We start from the raw sequence: 22730 nt of genomic DNA on the forward strand, positions 1-22730 counted from the left end.
GATAAAGCAAAGAGAAAAAGCGTGGCAAAGTATTGCAGACCGCCTGAATGCGTAAGTAGTGCACAATTACACAGTCACCGCTCCGCTGAAACATCACAATTACAATTCAAATATTTAATTCACATCTCCAAAAATGCAGTTGTACTGTAATTATGAAACGGTTAAATTTTTAATTGAAATGCACTGCAGATATGAGTGAAATTGTGTAAAGTAACTCCATCACACTGTATAAAGCTATGATACATTTTTTGATATTTTTACTGAAAACAAGACAAAAATACCAAGTAATTTTTTGCAGTGTGACTCCATTAAATGTGTGTGTGTGTGTGTGTGTGTGTGTGTGTGTGTGTAGATTAAACATGAACGGGCCAAAATGGACATGGCAGCAGGTCAAAATCAAATACAAGAACATTCTGCAGAATGACTAATATTTAACAAAGCACAAGCATATATTGTACCCAGAAGGTGCCTGCTCACACATTGTCTGTACTGTTTTAGCAGTGAAAAAGAATACCCACAGACAAGGCACGGGTGGTGGGTCACCAAAGGCTGACGTTACCCCAGCAGAGGACATGGCCTTGGAGCTAAATAAAGGCAGGCCCGTCTTAGAGGGGATCCCTGGGGGGAAAGAGACGAGCATAGGTTCCTCCCAAGATGCCACCCGCTTCATTCAAGGTATGTCCTTCCATCTCTACATGGGATACAACCACATTCATATTGAATCAATTTGGACTGTCTGACTTTGGTTTACCTATTGCCTTGCAGTGTCTGGCAGCACTGTGTTCCTGTTAGAGCCACCAGCACAAGCACCAGACGATGCTGATCCAGTGAGTACTCCATCAAAGGCATACTGTAGGCCTGGCATGTCTTGTCTACTAGCTTCAATATGAATCCGATTAAATGTGATAGGGTGAAGGCCCCAGTGCAGCAGCAACAGCACATGATGAAGACGATGATGAGGAGGAGACCATCTCTCTGGATTCCAGAAGGCATGAGGTATCATGTTAAGACTGTGAAAGTACTATTTACTCTACAATGGTGAGGAGTCCTCATCAAAATCAAAAAATCTAATTTCTTTTACAGGACCCAGATGCTATACAGTGGGAAAACCAGCCTGGCAACATAGTGCGTATTAATAAAAGGACACCACATCCTGCCAAATTCCAGCTGCGCTAATTGTATTGTGTTCACAGAGCTCACAAGCTATCAGAAAGTTGTATGGCAACCACCTCCGGCGCCAAATAGAACTGGCAGACAGACATTCAGTACAAGAAGAAAAAGATGGAAAATCTTGCACTGGAGTCCGAAATAAAAAAGAGGACAATTAGGAAACTGGACCTTGAAATAAAAAAACTTGAGAGGGAGGTGAGATATGCCTTCAATGTACACTGTATGCTAACTGTAACACAAATGTATTAATCATTATTTTTCTTTCCTCCCCCAGCTCCAAGAAGATGACACAGCTCAAAATAAAAATTAGGTATATTCTCGTAAAGTCAAGTGAGCCATGACATATGAGCTCTTATTGTGAGCACACAGGACGGTGACATCTTTCTAAGGTTTTTTTTATTTTCCCAGCAATCAGTACAACCAAGTCATCGTTATAAGGCATCGCCCTCTTTTGCCCACCCCCCCAGCACCAGGTGTGGCCACTAGCCTATATGAAGGCCCAAAATTGTGTGTTCCTTTCTGCTCTGACAATGGCATGCCCATTCGTGCGAGATGTGGTGGATGAAGAAGCACTTGTGCTGAGGAGAGCCTTCAGGCGAGAAAGGGTCTTCAGGGACCGGTTGGACCCACTGGCCTTCCCTGATGACCATCTATATGAAAGATACAGGTTTTCTGCAGATGGCATCAGGTATCTATGCAGACTACTGGGTCCCAGGATTAAGCACCGCACTGCACGGAGCCATGCACTGAGTGTGGAGCAAATGGTTTGTGTGGCCTTGCGCTTTTTTGCTAGTGGAGCCTTCCTGTACTCAGTGGGGGATGCAGAACAGCTGAACAAGGCCACAATTTGCGGCACAATAAGGAGTGTGTGTCTGGCTATCAAAGCATTAGCAGATGTCTTCATCTCCTTCCCTGGCCACAGAAGACTCTGTGACATCAAAGAGGAGTTCTATAGGATTGCAGGTAAGAGGATCTACAAATTACAGGACAACTGTTAACACATAGTAGGATACTCATTACTTTGTGTGACAGGTTTCCCCAATGTCATTGGTGCAGTGGACTGCACACACATAAGGATAAAAGCCCCCTCAGGTGCCCATGAGGCCGATTTTGTGAATAGGAAATCCTTTCACAGCATTAATGTTCAGGTGAACATAACTTTTTGATATTGTCCATTGACGAACACTCTGCATTGCCAGTGATGTGCATTGATTGGTGTAATATTCCTCATCTTATGATTTCAGATGGTCTGCAATGCTGACTGTGTGATCAGCAATGTTGTGGCAAAATGGCCTGGCTCAGTCCATGACTCCAGAATCTTTCGGGCCTCTGAAATCTATCAGTGCCTATCACAAGGTAAGCCACACAACCCCTATTTATAACCATCATGGCTGTGTCAAGAATATCACTGTGTTAATGAGGTAGTAATGATGAGATTTTGTGTTAACAGGTGAATTCTCTGGTGTGTTGCTGGGAGACAGGGGGTATGGCTGCCAGCCTTTTCTCCTGACACCTTTCACAGACCCCCAGGAAGCACAGCAGGCCTACAACCATGCCCATGCCAGGACCAGGGCCAGAGTTGAAATGACCTTTGGCCTCCTGAAGGCACGCTTTCACTGCCTTCACAAATTAAGGGTCAGGCCTGTTAGGGCATGTGATATTACTGTGGCTTGTGCTGTCCTCCACAATGTGGCCTGCCTGAGGAAGGAGAGGGCCCCCAGAGTGCCACCAGCCATGGACTGGGACAATCCGGCAATCTTCCCTGATGACGACAGTGGTCGGCTGCTGAGGGACCAATATGTGTTGAATTATTTTAGCTAGTATGTGTGCTTTCAATTTTGGTTAAATATGTCCTGCGGTGGCAGAGGAATTTGGTTTTTTTTGGGTTCGTTTTTTTACGAATTTGGCCTCTTATGATGTTTGTGCGGTATACTGTGTGTAATACAAGGCTGCAGGGAGGCTACTGCATCCATTCATTTGTCTGTTCAGTTGATGTGTATGGATTTGTCCTGCATTTATTTTAGTGTGCAGACATGCAGGGTGTGTTATACAGACCTTTGAATGTGTATGTATCATTTTGTATAATATGCTTGGATTCTGTGCTTTCCATCTTGTAGAGTCACTGTGACTTCAGTTTCGAAAGGAGCTGATGGTTTACCTGCTTTGTTTTGTCCTTATTCAATAAAGGAACATAATGTTACACATTGTGTTTTTATATTCATATGGAATGTGTATTTGTTTATATGACAGAGTACTAGGGCCACACTGAAGAAAAAGGATAGTCATAAATTTATGAGGCTGGTTCTTTCTGCAGAAAAGCTACATATTGTTTTGATACTTATGACAATGTGATACTTAATATTCTGGCACATCAGCATGTCTTTGTTTATGAAACCATACTGAAGTACAATTTCACGAAATGCCCCACATCTGTCATTTTAACTGTCCTCCTTTAAAACAACTGGTTACAATATTATTACTTGTGTTTTTTTCCCCTCTGTGGCCCTAATATTCTATCATTTTATATATAGCCTTATAGTCTATGGGAAACTGTAAATTATCTAATGATAGCAACATCATCTAAAAAATTTTTTTTATCCAAAATCATTGAAATTAACGATCACAAACGTTTAAATAATGACAGTGGGTCTAGTTATATGTGATAACAATGTATAGTGAGCAGTGAAATAACTATTGGTTTCCATTTGTGGTGACTGCTGACTGACATTAGGGATGAGATTAAATAGATCCTGGAATTTAGCCTGGTCTGGAGCAGGCTAGCTCCACAGAATAAATCTCCATGGTAATTTATACCATAACATATCCTCCTGCCCCCTATCCATCTTTAGTGCAACCGGATTACGGATCAATTGAGCCAGGATCACCAAGATATCCTGGCTTAATCCCTTATCCTAGTTTTGTGCAACAGGCCCCTGCTTGCTCCTTTTTGTTTTGACAACTTTTCGGTAGGGATGTTACGTTTGATATCGGAGCTACAAGGCATGCGTCGAAATCGCTATGCTGTATACTTCTAAGCAGTGTGCGGATGCCTGTATCACTTTATCAGCAGCACGTGATCAATGGCGTCTGAAGATTCATTTCGTCAAACAACCACCTGATTGGTTTGGTATTGTGCTTGTTCGACATTGCAGGCGACTGCCAACTGACTGATCTACATTGCCCACAATTCAGCATGGATTTCATGCTCTCGAACATGGACCCTCAAAGTAGATGACGCTCTAGGGCGTGTGGGACATCATCTATAATCATTTGGCTGTTTTAAATTCTGTGTTGCTCAAACCTGTTGAACCTACATTACCGTTCAAAACTTTGGGGTCAATTAAAAATGTCCTTGTTTTCCATGAAAACATTCACGAAATGAGTTGCATGAATAGGAAATATAGTCAAGAAGTTGACAAGGTTATAAATAATTATTTATAATTGGAATAATAATTGTGTCCTTCAAACTTTGCTTTTGTCAAAGAATCCTCCATTTGCAGCAATAACAGCCTTGCAGACCTTTGGCATTCTAGTTGTCAATTTGTTGAGGTAATCTGAAGAGATTACACCCCATGCTTCCTGAAGCATCTCCCACAAATTGGATTGGCTTGATGGGCAGTTCTTACGTTTCACACGGTCAAGCTGCTCCCACAACAGCTCAATAGGGTTGAGATCCGGTGACTGTGCTGACCACTCCATTATAGACAGAATACCAGCTGACTGCTTCTTCCCTAAATAGTTATTGCATAGTTTGGAGCTGTGCTTTTGTAACAGTATAACTTTAAACCGTCCCCTCGACCCGACACGGGCGCGAACCAGGGACCCTCTGCACACATCAACAACTGACACCCACGAAGCGTCGTTACCCATCGCTCCACAAAAGCCGCGGCCCTTGCAGAGCAAGGGGAAACCCTACTTCAGGTCTCAGAGCAAGTGACGTAACCGATTGAAATGCTATTAGCGCTAGCACACACACACACAACTAGCTAGCCATTTCACATCCGTTACACTTTGGGTCATTGTCCTGTTGTAGGAGGAATTAGCTCCAATTAAGCCCAATCCACAGGGTATGGCATGGCATTGCAAAATGGAGTGATAGCCCTCCTTCTTCAAGATCCCTTTTACCCTGTATAAATCTCCCACTTTACCACCACCAAAGCACCCCCAGACCATCACATTGCCTTTATCATGCCTGACAGATGGCGTCCAGCATCTTTTCATTTTTCCTGCTTCTCACGAATGTTCTTGACATTGACATTGGTGTTTTTGTGGGTACTATTTGATAAAGCTGCCAGTTGAAAACTTGTGAGGCGTCTGTTTCTCAAATTAGACACTAATATACTTTTCCTCTTGTTCAGTTGGGCCTCCCACTCCTCTTTCTATTTTGGTTAGAGCCAATTTGCGCTGTTCTGTGAAGGGAGTAGTACACAGCGTTGTACGAGATCGTCAGTTTCTTGGCAATTTCTCGCATGGAATAGCCTTAATTTCTCAGAAAAATAATAGACTGACGAGTTTCAGAAGAAAGTTCTTTGTTTCTGGCCATTTTGAGCCTGTAATCGAACCCACAAATGCTGATGCTCCAGATACTCAACTAGTCTAAAGAAAGACAGTTTTATTGCTTCTTTAATCAGAACAACAGTTTTCAGCTGTGCTAACATAATTGCAAAATATTTTTCTAATGATCAATTAGCCTTTTAAATTATAAACTTGGAGAATATCAAATATAGAATATATTTTGATTTGTTTAACACTTTCTTTGGTGACTACATGATTCCATATGAGTTATTTCATAGTTTTGATGTATTCACTATTATTCTACAAAGTAGATAATAGTTAAAATAAAAAAATAACATTGAATTTGGAGTTGTGTCCAAACAATTGACCGGTACTGTATATGCATTGTGGAGGAGAACTGATCCTAGATCTGTACAAAGGCATAACATCTACAGCAGGAACAACTGTCTGTGTTAAAAAGGCCCCGTTGGATTGAATTGAGCTATTTAAATTACATACTTGAATGTGAAATTATTTGTTCTGTTTGTCAATACAAGACAGGGTCTGTGGAGGCTTGGCCTATTAGTGGTAGATTTGGGGGAGAATTTGACATGTCAGTTGGAATAGTGATAGATTTTTGGAGGGACCCTTGTCACTACAGCCAATCAGTGAGCAGCTTCCCTTCGCCCACATCTCAGGCAGTTCTGTTACTCACAACACTTCCTGCTTTCCTCAACAATGGAAAAGCCCACTGAGATAAAGCCTGGCCATTTTTTACAATTAGGAAATAATATGTCATGTTTTACTCGTACCTCAGCCAGCATTGTGAATGGTTAGGAAATAATATGTCATGTTTTACTACATGACCTAGTTCAGCAGCTGTAACACAGTACCTGGTCTAGTACATGGCATTGAGGAGGAGAGAGCAGCTGTAACACAGTACCTGGTCTAGTACATGGCATTGAGGAGGAGAGAGCAGCTGTAACACAGTACCTGGTCCCAATTTGTAAGTCGCTCTGGATAAGAGCGTCTGCTAAATGACTTAAATGTAAAATGTAAATGTCTAGTACATGGCATTGAGGAGGAGAGAGCAGCTGTAACACAGTACCTGGTCTAGTACATGGCATTGAGGAGGAGAGAGCAGCTGTAACACAGTACCTGGTCTAGTACATGGCATTGAGGAGGAGAGAGCAGCTGTAACACAGTACCTGGTCTAGTACATGGCATTGAGGAGGAGAGAGCAGCTGTAACACAGTACCTGGTCTAGTACATGGCATTGAGGAGGAGAGAGCAGCTGTAACACAGTACCTGGTCTAGTACATGGCATTGAGGAGGAGAGAGCAGCTGTAACACAGTACCTGGTCTAGTACATGGCATTGAGGAGGAGAGAGCAGCTGTAACACAGTACCTAGTCTAGTACATGGCATTGAGGAGGAGAGAGCAGCTGTAACACAGTACCTGGTCTAGTACATGGCATTGAGGAGGAGAGAGCAGCTGTAACACAGTACCTGGTCTAGTATATGGCATTGAGGAGGAGAGAGCAGCTGTAACACAGTACCTGGTCTAGTACATGGCATTGAGGAGGAGAGAGCAGCTGTAACACAGTACCAGTGGTGTAAAGTACTTAAGTAAAAGTACTTTCAAGTACCACTGAAGTAGTTGTTTTGGGGTATCTGTATTTATTTTTGACAACTTTTACTTCACTACATTCCTAAAGAAGATAATGTACTTTTAAATCCATACATTTTCCCTGACACCCAAAAGTACATTTTGAATGCTTAGCAGGACAGGAAAAGGGTCCAATTCAGCACTTATCAACAGAACATCCCTGGTCATCCCTACTGCCTCTGACCTGACGGACTCACTAAACAGAGAACATCCCTGGTCGTCCCTACTGCCTCTGACCTGACGGACTCACTGACCTTCTCCTCTTTCACTCCAAAAACTGTATCCTCCTCTTTCTCTGCCTCCTCTTCTTTTACTGTAACATCGTCCTCTTTCACTCTTTTCGTATCTTCCTCTTCTTTCACGGAAACGTCTTTCTCTTCTTCACTCTCTACTTGTTCTTGTATTGTAACATCTTTCTCTTCCTCCTCCTCTTTCACGATAGCTTCTTTCTCCGTCCAGCAGACCTCCTCTTCTTTAGCAGGAGATGAGTAACTTAGAAACCTCATGGTCGGAGATCTTAGCTAGCTAGGCTAATGCTAACTTAACCAGCCTGCTAGCTGACTAGTAACAACAACACCGTAAATATTAAATTAAATAGGATAACTAACTAGACGACAGAAGTGGGTTTAAAACACAATGGGTAATATACACGAAAGCGTCCAAAGAGCTTTATTGGTTCGTGTATTCGGTCTAGCAAGGTACCGAGGTGGCTGACTAACTGTTGCTGCTGTTGAAAGAAGCGTTCCATCCACTAGATTATACATCACACCAACAGCATTGCCTTAAAGTCCCAAACCGCTATCTGCTGACTGGAGCGGGTAACGGAGTTGAGTAAAAGGTATATTTTCAGACAAAAAGTTAAAGGGTAGGAATCAGGGATGTCGCTAGGCCTAAAATATTAATTACCCCCCCCCCCCCCCCCCTAAATAAATCAATATCAGTCAATATATTTTTTCTGTGATTTCTTTTTTTCGTCAACCGTTCCATCGCATCTTAAACTTCCTATCGGGCCGGCACTAGGACCGGGGGAGGCTGCTGCTGCACTAGTGACTGTTAGACTTTCTTCAGCAAAGATGACAAACAGAAATACTAGGAGAGAGGGGTACCCCTACACAGAACTGAACTGGATCAAAGATGGCAGACAAAAATACTAGGAGAGAGGGGTACCCCTACACAGAACTGATCTGGATCAAAGATGGCGGACAGAAATACTAGGAGAGAGGGGTACCCCTACACAGAACTGACCTGGATCAAATATGGCGGAAAGAAATACTAGGAGAGAGGGGTACCCCTACACAGAACTGAATCAAAGATGGCAGACAGAAATACTAGGAGAGAGGGGTACCCCTACAGAGAACTGAACTGGATCAAAGATGGCAGACAGAAATACTAGGATGGAAGCAAATGTAAGGGATTATCAGGTCATAACGAATCATGCAAAAAACATGTACAGTTGACAGGAATGTTAGTTAATGTAGAGACAAACGATTATGCTTTATTTTATCATAAAGTTAATTTACGAAAATCATGATTTAGCCAGCTAGCTGACTAGCTAACATTAGCCAGCTAGCTGGCTATCTTTATGGGTGTTGTGACATGAGTTTGAAATTGTAATTCTGGTTGTTTTAGGGACTCCTGAAACAACCAGCAAACCAGGCTGTCGTTTTGTGAAACAGTGGATGTATAGAATCTAGCTAGCTGAAGAATTTACTGCAAATTGAATGTACAATTTTGTAAGCTTGCCTTGTTGATATTTGCCATGCAGACCCAAACGTTTGGTATACATATTAGTTCAGAACCTAGCTATGAACCTCAGCTATCATTGCCAGTTGTAACAACTTCAAAACAGCCTGAATGACATTAATGAAGCCTATGGATTGAGTAGAATATAATATCATGTTGTACCAAGGATTCAAGTCGTATATACATGTAGTTATTACCATGCATGAGATCCCCACATTGTAGCCTGTACATTTAATATATTCACTTATCATGTACTCTACCTTGGCAAATAAAGGTGCTGTTTAGGTATGAATGTCTGAGATTATTTTTCAGTCATATCCAATACCAGAAAGAATCGAATTCCAGTCTTTGAATGACGCTGTGTCTGCATGTATGTATTACAATTATACACTTTAACAGTGTCTACCAATCTTGGTCCTGGGACTAGAAACAGGATTTAACTAGTTAATTCATATATACAGAAATAGAATTTTAAAAAACAGTACACTACATTTCCTATGCATAATGTAAATACTCTAACACCGGTTCATCTCAACATCTAATGCCCTTCATCTGCATTGATCTGATAAAAATACTCCACCTATCCTGTGTTTATCAAATTACACTTCATTTCAACCAGTAGAGAATGTGAAATGCTTTATTGAAAAGCTCATTATCCAAGTGTTATAAATACAAGTTCAATCTGTACTTCAATGCACATCTGTTGTGCATTATAAAAACAGAGGAAGAAAGAGCTGGCGGGAGAGGTGTAAAAGACAGAAAGGGAAAGAGGTAAGCACATAGGAGCAGGGAAGGCAGCACATGATTAATGAAACACAGTGCTACCTAAATATTCTCTCAGTTCATCACAATTACATAATACTGTCTCTAGTTGGCCCAAAGGTTATCTTAAAAGCGGGTGAGGTGGCGATGACGGGACTGGGGGTTGGCATCCTCTAACATCAAAACATACCTGCAGACGAAAGACAGATGGAGAGAGAGAGAGCATGTTTAAGCCTTGTGCTTTTATTTTTTATTCTGACATTGTTAGTCATCAATCAGGAGGTGAAATGCAAAACTGATATTGGACAGTGTTCAATAACTGCTAGCCAGCACCTCTCCTAAACAGGTGTTCTACTCTGCTAGCCAGCACCTCGCCTAAACAGGTGTTCTACTCTGCTAGCCAGCACCTCTCCTAAACAGGTGTTCTACTCTGCTAGCCAGCACCTCTCCTAAACAGGTGTTCTACTCTGCTAGCCAGCACCTCTCCTAAACAGGTGTTCTACTCTGCTAGCCAGCACCTCTCCTAAACAGGTGTTCTACTCTGCTAGCCAGCACCTCGCCTAAACAGGTGTTCTACTCTGCTAGCCAGCACCTCGCCTAAACAGGTGTTCTACTCTGCTAGCCAGCACCTCGCCTAAACAGGTGTTCTACTCTGCTAGCCAGCACCTCTCCTAAACAGGTGTTCTACTCTGCTAGCCAGCACCTCGCCTAAACAGGTGTTCTACTCTGCTAGCCAGCACCTCTCCTAAACAAGTGTGCATTTCTTTTGCCTCTAGATTGGATGCATTGATCCATTGTTAACGTTCTGTTAAAGACTGTACTTACTGGTGTTAATCCGATCTTCAGTCTCCTCCTCTTCTTCCTCCTCCTTCAATCCAAAAACTGCATCCTCCTCTTTCACTTCCTCTTCTTTTACTGTAACATCCACCTCTTTCACTCTGAACGCGTCTTCCTCTTTCACTGAAAGGTCTTTCTCTTCTTCTTTCATTGTAACAGGTTCACCCTCTACTTCGTTTTACTGTGATATCCTCCTCTTCTTTCTCAACAACGTTCAGCCAAAGACCCTATTTCTCCGTCCAGCAGACAACCTCTTCTTTAACAGGAGGAGAGTAACTTAGTGAACTCATGGTCAGGGGTGTTAGCTAGCTAGATAGCATTAGCTTAGGGCTAGGCTAATTTAGCTGACTAACAACGTAAATATTACATTAAACGGGGTAACAAGTACATACGACATAAGTGTGTTCTAAACACAGTGGCAAATAGACACTGAAATGGTCTGAAGGGCCTTAATGTTTCTGCGATGTTGGCTAGCACGCTAACCAGGTGTCTGACTGACTGTTGTTGTTCTCGAAGAAGCGTCCCGTCCACTAGAATACACGTCATATTGGCAGCATCCACTGGGCTGCTTTCTGTACATACAAACGTAAAACAACGTTCAATCGAACAAAAACGGTACTGTACTGAACGACCAGTTGGAAAAACGGGGAGGGGTTGTGTGTTGAAAATGTACAGCTCCTTTTAAATACATCACTCATTGATTAAAGTCACACCCTGGCACACCCACCGAACGTAGCAAACGTATCTCAAAGTCTGTTCAAGAACGTACAATAATGTTTTGGCAAACCGTGTCGTTCAGCACAAACCGTTCCACAACGTAGCAAACGTTCAGTCGACCTGAAGGCAACGCTGAAAGACGCCAACAGAGACAAATATTAATGGCGTCTTTTTGTAGGCACTAACTCTCTGCCATGCTTCGTTGGACAAAGCCTATGGGGTAATTAATAGTTTTTTGTAGGGTTTTTGGATAAACACGGAAAATAAGGTCTGTGGTGAACACAGGCTTAGGAGATCGGATACGTTGTGTTCTATGAGACTCTATAACGTCACTTTTTGTGAATTCTGAAGCATTTACGTAATGAAAACAAGCACATCAATCAAATCAAATGGTCTTTGTCATGTACTCATATTCAGCGGATGTTATCGCCCCTGCAACGAAATGAAATGTTTACGTTCATAGATCCAACAGTCAGTGCAGTAAAACGTAACAAAACAAAAGCCAGCTTGGCTTGGGGATGGCCATTTGACACGTTACCCAGCTTGGCTTGGGGATGCCCATTTGACACGTTACCCAGCTTGGCTTGGGGATGGCCATTTGACACGTTACCCAGCTTGGCTTGGGGATGGCCATTTGACACGTTACCCAGCTTGGCTTGGGGATGGCCATTTGACACGTTACCCAGCTTGGCTTGGGGATGGCCATTTGACACGTTACCCAGCTTGGCTTGGGGATGGCCATTTGACACGTTACCCAGCTTGGCTTGGGGATGGCCATTTGACACGTTACCCAGCTTGGCTTGGGGATGGCCATTTGACACGTTACCCAGCTTGGCTTGGGGATGGCCTTTTGACATGTTAACTATTCAGACCCCTTGACCTACTCCACATATATCTACAGAGCCTTCAGAAAGTATTCAGATCCCTTGGGCCCGATGGAACTAGCGAATGCAGTCAGTAAATCCCCTGGGAAGTCCTAGGGCCCGATGGAACTAGCGAATGCAGCCAGTAAATCCCCTGGGAAGTCATAGGGCCCGATGGAACCTCCCACACTGTTCTAGGGCTGACCCCATTTAGTAGCCTACACTGTACTAGGACTGACCCCATTTAGTGGACTCTACTGTACTAGGACTGACCCCATTTACTAGACTACACTGTAGTAGGATTGACTCCATTTAGTAGACTGTTCTGGGTCTGACCACATTTAGTAGACTGGTTGTTTGTTTGGTTGATTGGCTGTTGGTCGACTGTACTGGGACTGACCCCATATAGTGGACTGTTCTGGGACTGACACCGTTTAGTAGACTGTACTGGGACTGACCCCATTTAGTGGACTGTACTGGGACTGACCCCTTTTAGTAGACTGGTTGTTTGTTGGGTTGATTGGCTGTTGGTTGACTGTACTGGGACTGACCCCATTTAGTGGACTGTACTGGGACTGACCCCATGTAGTAGACTGTACTGGGACTGGCCCCATTTAGTAGACTGTACTGGGACTGACCCCATTTAGTAGACTGTACTGGGACTGACCCCATTTAGTGGACTGTACTGGGACTGACCCCATTTAGTAGACTGTACTGGGACTGGCCCCATTTAGTGGACTGGTTGTTTGCCTGTTGGTCGACTGTACTGGGACTAACCCCATTTAGTGGACTGGTTGTTTGCCTGTTGGTCGACTGTACTGGGACTAACCCCATTTAGTGGACTGGTTGTTTGCCTGTTGGTCGACTGTACTGGGACTAACCCCATTTAGTGGACTGGTTGTTTGCCTGTTGGTCGACTGTACTGGGACTAACCCCATTTAGTGGACTGGTTGTTTGCCTGTTGGTCGACTGTACTGGGACTAACCCCATTTAGTGGACTGGTTGTTTGTTTGGTTGATTGGCTGTTGGTCGACCGACCCCATTTAGTGGACTGGTTGTGTGTTTGGTTGATTGACTGTTGGTTGACTGACCCCATTTAGCAGACTGTACTAGGACTGACCCCATTTAGTGGACTGTACTGGGACTGACCCCATTTAGTAGACTGTACTAGGACTGACCATATTTAGTGGACTGTACTGGGACTGACCCCATTTAGTAGACTGTACTAGGACTGACCCCATGTAGGTAACTGTACTGGGACTGACCCCATTTAGTAGACTGTACTAAGACTGACCCCATTTAGTGGACTGTACTAGGACTGACCCCATTTAGTAGACTGTACTAGGACTGATCCCATTTAGTAGACTACACTGTTCTGGAACTGGCCCCATTTAGTAGACTACACTGTTCTGGAACTGGCCCCATTTAGTAGACTACACTGTTCTGGAACTGACGCCATTTAGTAGACTACACTGTTCTGGAACTGGCCCCATTTAGTAGACTACACTGATCTGGATCTGGCCCCATTTAGTAGACTACACTGTTCTGGAACTGGCCCCATTTAGTAGACTACACTGTTCTGGAACTGGCCCCATTTAGTAGACTACACTGTTCTGGAACTGGCCCCATTTAGTGGACTGGTTGTTTGTTTGGTTGAAAGGCTGTTGGTCGACTGAGATTCTCAAATGTATACAAAGAAAAAAATAGAGGTGCGCAAGACACTGGCTCCTGTCTGATTGCCACCTGTCTGATTGGCTCCTGTCTGATTGGCTCCTGTCTGATTGGCTCCTGTGTGAATGGACTGATCCATTGGGAGGCTCCTTTCTGAGTGGACTGATCCATTGGGAGGCTCCTGTCTGAGTGGACTGATCCATTGGGAGGCTCCTGTGTGAGTGGACTGATCCATTAGGAGGCTCCTGTCTGATTGGCTCCTGTCTGAGTGGACTGATCCATTGCGAAGGCCTGTCATAGTGGACTGATCCATTGCGGAGGCCGTGTGGATGGCACAGTCCATCACTTTAAGACATTGTATATGGTTATATTACATAAGAACAATGGTGCTAGTGAATGTAGCCAGTAAATGCAGCCAGTGAAAAAAATACAATAATCCTCATTATTAATCTACAAACAAAAGCCCAGAAAGACAATGCGAAAACAGAACCTTCCAGAAGGACAACTATCTATGCAGCACTCCACCAATCAGGCCATTATGGTAGAGTGGTGGCAGCATCATGCTGTAGGGATGTTTTTCAGCGGCAGGGACTGGGAGACTAGCGTCTAGTGTCTGGGGGATAGAGAGAAATCAAATGGTGTAGTTTGAGGCTATGTGGCGGAGAGTGATGCAGGCGCTGGAGATGGAGGTGTGTTCTAGTGGGTCTGGGCAGGTGTGATGTAGTTAATGGAGATTGAGATGTGTTCTTGTGGGTCTGGACAGGTGTGATGTAGTTAATGGAGATGGGGGTGTGTTACAGTGGGTCTGGGCAGGTGTGATGTAGTTAATGGAGATGGGGGTGTGTTATAGTGGGTCTTGCCAGGTGTGATGTAGTTAATAGAAATGGGGGTGTGTTCTAGTGGGTCTGGGAAGGTGTGACGTAGTTATTATGATATTGTAATTTGTATGTTTTGTATTGTTTATAAAGAGATCAAATGAAATATTTTTTAAGTCCCAATGCAAAGTTACAGCTTTTACATAAAACCAATCAGAATTCCAAAGAATGCCAAAGTCAGGTGTGAAGTAGTATGGAGGACCAGCCTATTTCCTATGATGTAAACTACAACAGAAATAACTTCAAGTGTATAACTTCAAATTAAACCAATCGTTTGCACTCATGACTTGCGTGATTAAAGTAAACCACAGTTTTGGAAATACCTAAAGCCATCTAACCAAATATCAGAGAATGTTAGCTATATGCAGTTATCTTAGCCAGCCAGCTAACATTAGCTATTTAGCAAACTAGCTATGGTCAGCGAGCTGGAGCCCAACTACCGGAGACCAATTAGAACCCAACTAACAAAACCCAACTAAAACATAACTGCAAATCAAAAGAGACATACAGAAGGATGGCAGGGAAATTCCCCAACATCCAAAACAGATAGATTCCAGATGTCAGTCAGCTAGCGGCTAGCAGTAAGCCAAGGTGGAAAAAGTTACCAAACTCCCGTAGTCTACTTCACAGAGAACATGCTGAAAAATAGTGATGGGAAACAAAGCTTCCTGAAGCATTGTCGCTTTCCAGCCAATTGTGTCAAGAACAGGTTCATTACTCAAGACTTTGAGCGACACAGAATGTAGAACAGCCATATTATTATAGATGACGTCCCACACCGTAGCGCTTGCGCAGCGTAGCCTTTATGTCTTCTACTAAACCACTGCCGGTGTTCGAGAGCATCAAATCCATGCTGCATTGTGGGTAAACTGTTACTGGCTGACTGATTTATAAATAATAATGAGTAATTATTTATGATGCAAGGTGATTTGTAGATCAGTCAGCATGAGGTGTGGTTAACGTTTGCAAGCTTGAGCTAGATATCGAACTAGTGTGACCTTCCTGGTCCCGTCTCTCAAGGCAATGAGTCAACACAGGAAGGAGCAATGAATGGATAGTTCATTTATTTCCAAAGCTGCAATGATGGGACACACACAGTATGGATGAATGATCAGTAGTGACGGGATATAAATAGCACTCCCACAGCAATTCTCCATAAGTCTGCCCTATAATATACTAACAAAAAAACAATTGAAATGTCTATCAAAGTCATTGTGATCGTCTAGTGGATTTAACAATTCCTACTAATTCCTTATTTACTATAATAATTGAATACATTGTTTCAATGTGTCTCATATTCACAACATCAGAATAAACTGTCATCCATTTTAATATGGCAGACATATCAGTGTGGATGACGGATCACCACCTCAAGCTGAACCTCGGCAAGACGGAGCTGCTCTTCCTCCCGGGGAAGGACTGTCCGTTCCATGATCTCGCCATCACGGTTGACAACTCCATTGTGTCCTCCTCCCAGAGCGCTAAGAACCTTGGCGTGATCCTGGACAAGACCCTGTCGTTCTCCACTAACATCAAGGCGGTGGCCCGTTCCTGTAGGTTCATGCTCTACAACATCCGCAGAGTACGACCCTGCCTCACACAGGAAGCGGCGCAGGTCCTAATCCAGGCACTTGTCATCTCCCGTCTGGATTACTGCAACTCGCTGTTGGCTGGGCTCCCTGCCTGTGCCATTAAACCCCTACAACTCATCCAGAACGCCGCAGCCCGTCTGGTGTTCAACCTTCCCAAGTTCTCTCACGTCACCCCGCTCCTCCGCTCTCTCCACTGGCTTCCAGTTGAAGCTCGCATCCGCGGCACCTCAGTACCTTCAGGCTCTGATCAGGCCCTACACCCAAACAAGGGCACTGCGTTCATCCACCTCTGGCCTGCTCGCCTCCCTACCACTGAGGAAGTACAGTTCCCGCTCAGCCCAGTCAAAACTGTTCGCTGCTCTGGCACCCCAATGGTGGAACAAACTCCCTCACGACGCCAGGACAGCGGAGTCAATCACCACCTTCCGGAGACACCTGAAACCCCACCTCTTCAAGGAATACCTAGGATAGGATAAAGCAATCCTTCTGCCCCCCCCCCCCCCCCCCTTAAAAGATCTAGATGCACTATTGTAAAGTGGCTGTTCCACTGGATGTCATTAGGTGAATGCACCAATTTGTAAGTCGCTCTGGATAAGAGCGTCTGCTAAATGACTTAAATGTAAATGTAAATATCAAAATATATCAAATTAACCTGGAAAATTACTCACTGTCCCCCTCTGGTGGCGAAGAAGTATAATACACCTAAACTGACAAAACCGGGCTAATAAACTGGCTGGTGTTCATGAGTTTATAAAACATATACTTTATACATTTGTCATTTGTCATAAATTACCTGCATTGACGGAACACACAGTGTGGATGCATGATCAGTAGTCGACAGGATAAAAATAGTACTCCTAAAGAAGATGCAGTGTTGTGTCAAGGAAAACAACCTCTCACTCAACGTCAACAAAACAAAGGAGATGATCGTGGACTTCAGGAAACAGCAAAGGGTGCACCCCCCTATCCACATCGAAGGGACAGCAGTGGAGAAGGTGGAAGGTTTTAAGTTCCTGGGCGTCCACATCACAGACAAACTGAAATGATCCACCCACACAAATAGTGTGGTGAAGAAGGCGCATCAGCGCCTCTTCAACCTCAGGAGGCTGAAGAAATTTGGCCTGTCACCCAAAACCCTGACAAACTTTTACAGATGCACTATCGAGAGCATCCTATCGGGCTGTACCACAGCCTGTGTACAGCAACTGCACCGCCCTCAACTGCAAGGCTCTCCAGACCCAATCACTGGACACTTCAATAAATGGATCACTAGCCACTTTAAATAATACCTCTTTAATAATGTTTACATATCTTACATTACTCATAACACATGTATATAGTGTTTTGAGACCCAATCACTGGACACTTTAAGAAATGGATAAAACTTCACACACTGAACTTAAACATAAGCAACAATGTAAGGAAGTATAATACAAAAATAAATAAATGTAGATTACAATGTTCCCTCACTGGTGTCCATAAAGCAAACAGCACAAAAATGAACACATCTAAACACTGAGTCAATGAAATTGAACATTGGCTACATAACTGCAAGTATAATACAAAAATCCCCAAAACATGCCTCTGTACTAAAGCTTTAACTCACAGCAAATTTTCTTCCACCCTTGTCACCCTGTTAAGGAAGTCATAGCATAACTACTTCAGTGTAACCAGGAAGTATTTACCACTAGTAAACCAGTAGGCGGCGTAGTAACTCACTGCTCTCTGACATCTTGTTAATGATATCATCTTTGTCAAGTCCCATAAGAATCTCCTTCTCTGTTGCCATCCAAAGGAACGCTTCAAGGTTCTCTTGAGTGAGGGAGGTTCTTAGGCAGTTCTTCACCAATTTCAGGGTGTAGAAGGTCCTCTCACATGCCACCTGAGTGATGGATAGGGTGAGGAGGAACTTGTAGCCCAAATCAATGATGTGATACGCATCCGTGAGCAGATTGTACTGAGACAGGAGAAGATAGCAGCATATCAGGCAGTTTTTACACGTGGAACAACTTCTGCTCACAAACCACCCTTACATCAGGATCCTCTAAAGCCTTCCCCTGATACATCACTGGTGGCAGTGGCCCTGGTGTTGTACTCCTCCAATGCTGACCTTTTCAGTTTTTCCCACTGTTGTGCAAGGCTGATCAATTCAGCCTGCAATGCCTCAACAGTGGCATGTTCATCAAATTCCAGTAAGCATTTGCTGAGCTCCTTCATGGCTGTCTTTGGAAGGCTCTTTTCTCAGGAAAAGGCTAGGGATTCATGCAGGAGACATCTGCACACAGCACTGCATTTGCTGCATAACGGCAGTGAATACCTTCAACAACAGTGTCCAGTACCACATTGTGGATCTTGATTTTGTAGTCCATGTCTGCATTAGCAATGGGCTCGTCTTCTGCCAACTCACCTGGTTTACTCTTCTTTTTTCTGTTGTTCTCTTCTCTGTCAGAGCAGTCTGCGCTCCGGCATCACAGTCCTGCTGCTCCTCCAGAATGCCATTGGCCCACTCAACAAAGTCGTCTGCTGCCCTCTTCACACCCTCAAAGTCTCGGGCACATTTTCTCAGGTTATCCTACGTTCCCGTCACCAAGTGCTGTGCTGTTACGATATCCATGCCACTTGTTTACAAGTATTTAGAGAGAGGGGACATCTGCTCAAAATTCCTGAGAAAAACCTCAGCTGTAAGAATGGTTTCATATTTTAGGAGACCATTCTTGTACCCTTGGTCAGATGGCAGGTTTTATGGTCACATCCTGTTCAAGTCTTTCCATAGTGATGACCACATCCATGTAAAGTGCACGGTCAGGCTTTGCAAAGCTTCCAAATACTTTCCTCAAGGCCTCGTCTTTGGCCCACCAGCGTGTTTCACCAATTACATCAAGCCGTCCGTGTCTCCTCTCCTCACTGGTTTCCTCCCATAGATTCATGCGCTTGTAGGAATCTCGAACGAACACGGCAATGTCATTCAGTAGTGAGAAAAGGTATTCACTTGCCACAACAACCCCAGTGGTGTCAGTTAGCACAAGGTTGAGGACATGTGAGTAACACCATATGTGTACTTGGTTAGGAGACTCTCCTGTGAGCAACGCACAGAAGCCTCTGTATTGTCCCTGCATAGTAGCTACTCTGTCTGTTGCATTACCAACACACTGTTTGATATCTATGTCCATCTTCTCAAGGGTCTGTTTCACAAGGTCCACAAAGTACTGTTCAGTCGATGACTCACTGTCAATGACTGCAATGAGTCTCTGGTGGACAACATCAGTGACATATAGCAGAACTACTGCACACTGGTCTTTGATGTTAAATCCTGTGTTGTGTCCATTCCTATTGAGAACATCCCTGCCTTTCTCACTTCAATAGCAATTGTCTGCTGAATCAACATTCTGATGACTTCAATTACCCTATTTGCTGTTGTTTTGGACGTCATAGTTACCAAGGGACCCTCTTCCTTTACTTCCCATCTGCTTCATGCTCTTCTCAATGCTCCACTAACATGCTCTTGTAGGCAGACATCATATTTGCTTAGCAACAATATAAGCTCAAGAAACGTGTCATGATTGACGGTCATGTTTCCCAAGTTATATGCAGCTTTGTGTCTGTGTCCTATGTAGCTAAGCCCACATTTACCAATAACTTTAACTACATCGATCACACGTTCCATGACCTGCCTCCTCTTTGTGACCTGGTCTCGTTGAACTGACATTTGCTTATCACTCAGAAGGGTACGGATGTCTGCTTTGCTGGCTCTGAGGAAAAAGGCTTCTGCACTTTCTCTATTGGTCTTGCTTTTCTCATGTTCCTGTACTTTCTGATGGGCATGTTTCCAGGCCTCCTTTGACAAATGCACTATCACTGGCTGAAGGTTTTGTGAATGCAAGACATACTGAGCAGAACAAGGAGTGAGTTACTTCATTGTAGGTCAGCCATTTTCTGTTTGTTCCATCTTTGGAGTGGAATACATTGGGAATGACTCTTTGAGGGGGTTGTTTTGGTATTGAAAAAATAAGTCAAAATCCTTGGACTGAGGAAAAATAATCAAATGGATTTTCAGTGCTTTCGCTGTCCCTTTCTATTTTCCCTGTACTGGGCTCTGAACCTCTCTCTCGCTCTCCCTCTGCACATCTGGTTGCTCTGCAGAATTGTAAGAACCGACGCCGGACAGGAGAAGCAGGTACAGGGAGTCAAACATTTATTCTGGAACGGACAAAGAACACGACAGGAACAGCGTCAGCACACAGATAAACAAGGACAAACAATCCCGAAGCAGGGAACAGAGCTATGAAACAGACAGGGGGAAGGAAATTACACAAGTAATTGAGTCCACGTGAGTCCAATGAGCGCTGATGCGCGTGACGGGGAAAGGCAGGTGTGCGTACTGAAAGTGACTGAGTGCGTAATGTTGGGGAGTCTGGACCCCTTTGAGCGCCAGAGGGAGGAAGAGCGGGAGCAGGTGTGACAAGAATGAGATTAACATTGGAAATAACCTCAATTTAAACTTGTATTACTTGTGCAGTCATCGATTGTATGCCTCCCGATTACAGTACTACTGATAATCTCATAAATAAAGCACATATTAATGTAAAATCATAGCCTCCATGTTTAGGTTTGTGCTGTGAAGTTGTACCTGAAGGTTCCTGCTCTGAGTCTGACTCTGAACTGACCACCATCTCCAGTTCTGCAGGAGCACCTGAAGCTCTAGTGCTGCTGCTGCTGCTTCCTTCTCCACCTTTACAAAGAAAAGACTCTATTATCGTACTCACTATCATTAGTGTATCAGTAGGCTACATTAATACAGCTCTGGAAAAAATTAAGAGTGGTCTCTTAATTTGGAGAGACCACTCTTAATTTTTCCCAGAGCTGTATATTATTGTAATGCTGGTACTAATGGTGTTAATGATCTTTGTCATTGCCTGTGCTGTGTCACACAGGCTACTGTGTTACGTTCATGGATGTATTATGATTACGTTACTGTAGCCTGTTTCGCTGTACAGTGTATGTGCACTTTCCCCAGCTTATGTGGCATGAGTCGTGACCGAATGCTGGCAAGTCCATAGTCTAGGTTTGCTATTAGTTTAAACATATTGCCTTCAATTACATACTATGATCGCTATGTTGCACACATTGCTATGATATAATTCCTCCACGAAGACGTAAGACGTGCAAACTGTTTAGCCTACTGGCCGTTGTGTCACTGTTATTAGCTAGGCTACTTAGCTAGCCATGCTGGGTGTCGTGTGTGTGTATCAGTGTGTGTGTTTTTGACTGACCTGGTCCCTTACTGGCGAATATGTTGCTTATTTTGCAGCATTTAGCTGCGTCTGTGGCAAGGGCCTTTCTCTTTTTTATTCTCTCCCTCTCTGCTCCATCTTTCCTTTCCCGACCGTCCATTTCACAGTGTGACTTGTCTAAAATGGTATCGGCAGAGAAGCAGGTAGACGGTTGCTATATGAGTCGCGGAGAGACCTGATGTAATTTTTGCGCAGGGACCCTGCAGCAAGAGGGTGAGAGCCTGATGCGTGGATTCTCCGTCAACTCATTCCTGCTTGCTATATTATCGCTGGTCAAGTTGACTATTCACGGCAGGCCAAAACGACTCTCAGGCCACCGGGAAATGTCCCGGTGCTCCCGACGGCCAGTCCGCCACTGCCGCTCGGCCATGCTCATCCATATACTTATATGTACAAATTCTCATTCACCCCTTTAGATTTGTGTGTATTAGGTAGTTGTTGGGGAATTGTTAGATTACTTGTTAGATATTACTGCACTGTCAGAACCCCCGCCCCCCCCCATTAAAAGATTTAGATGCACTATTGTAAAGTGGCTGTTCCACTGGATGTCATAAGGTGAATGCACCAATTTGTAAGTCGCTCTGGATAAGAGCGTCTGCTAAATGACTTAAATGTAATGTAAATGTAACTAGAAGCACAAGCATTTCGTACACTCACATTAACATCTGCTAACCATTTGGATTTTTGATTTGATTAGATTTTCCAGTTAGCTACCAACTTGAAAGAGGGAACTTTAGCTAGTGTAAAACCCACATGGAAAACTGAGATTCGGCAAATAACATATAAAGAGTGGCTTATTTGACACCAAACCAACAACAGTGGTTACTAAAACATAAATTGCTAATGTACGATGTAAAAGGTGGATTTTATGATGTAATGTAAACTTTATACATTTCTATCCCCGGATCAAAAACTCACGCTTCCTACAATTTTAACTTGTCTGCAAATTTTAAATATACGTTTATTCAACTGCGTTACCCACTCCAGTCAGCAGATGGCGGTGTGGGGATTTAAGGCAATGCTGCTAGTGTGACAAATAATCTAGTG

General features: G+C 43.7%; 1 long non-coding RNA gene across 1 annotated transcript; it reads right to left on the bottom strand.

The window, feature by feature from the left end:
• Positions 1–9698: 9698 nt before the first annotated feature.
• LOC129819614 (uncharacterized) lies at positions 9699–12010 on the bottom strand. Its single transcript, XR_008754102.1, has 2 exons — positions 10663–12010; positions 9699–10027 (listed from the first exon to the last, which is right to left on the bottom strand). It is a non-coding gene; the product is annotated as an uncharacterized LOC129819614 (long non-coding RNA).
• Positions 12011–22730: the final 10720 nt, after the last annotated feature.

This window comes from Salvelinus fontinalis, chromosome 22, assembly GCF_029448725.1.
Source record: "Salvelinus fontinalis isolate EN_2023a chromosome 22, ASM2944872v1, whole genome shotgun sequence".
Lineage (NCBI taxonomy): Eukaryota > Metazoa > Chordata > Actinopteri > Salmoniformes > Salmonidae > Salvelinus > Salvelinus fontinalis.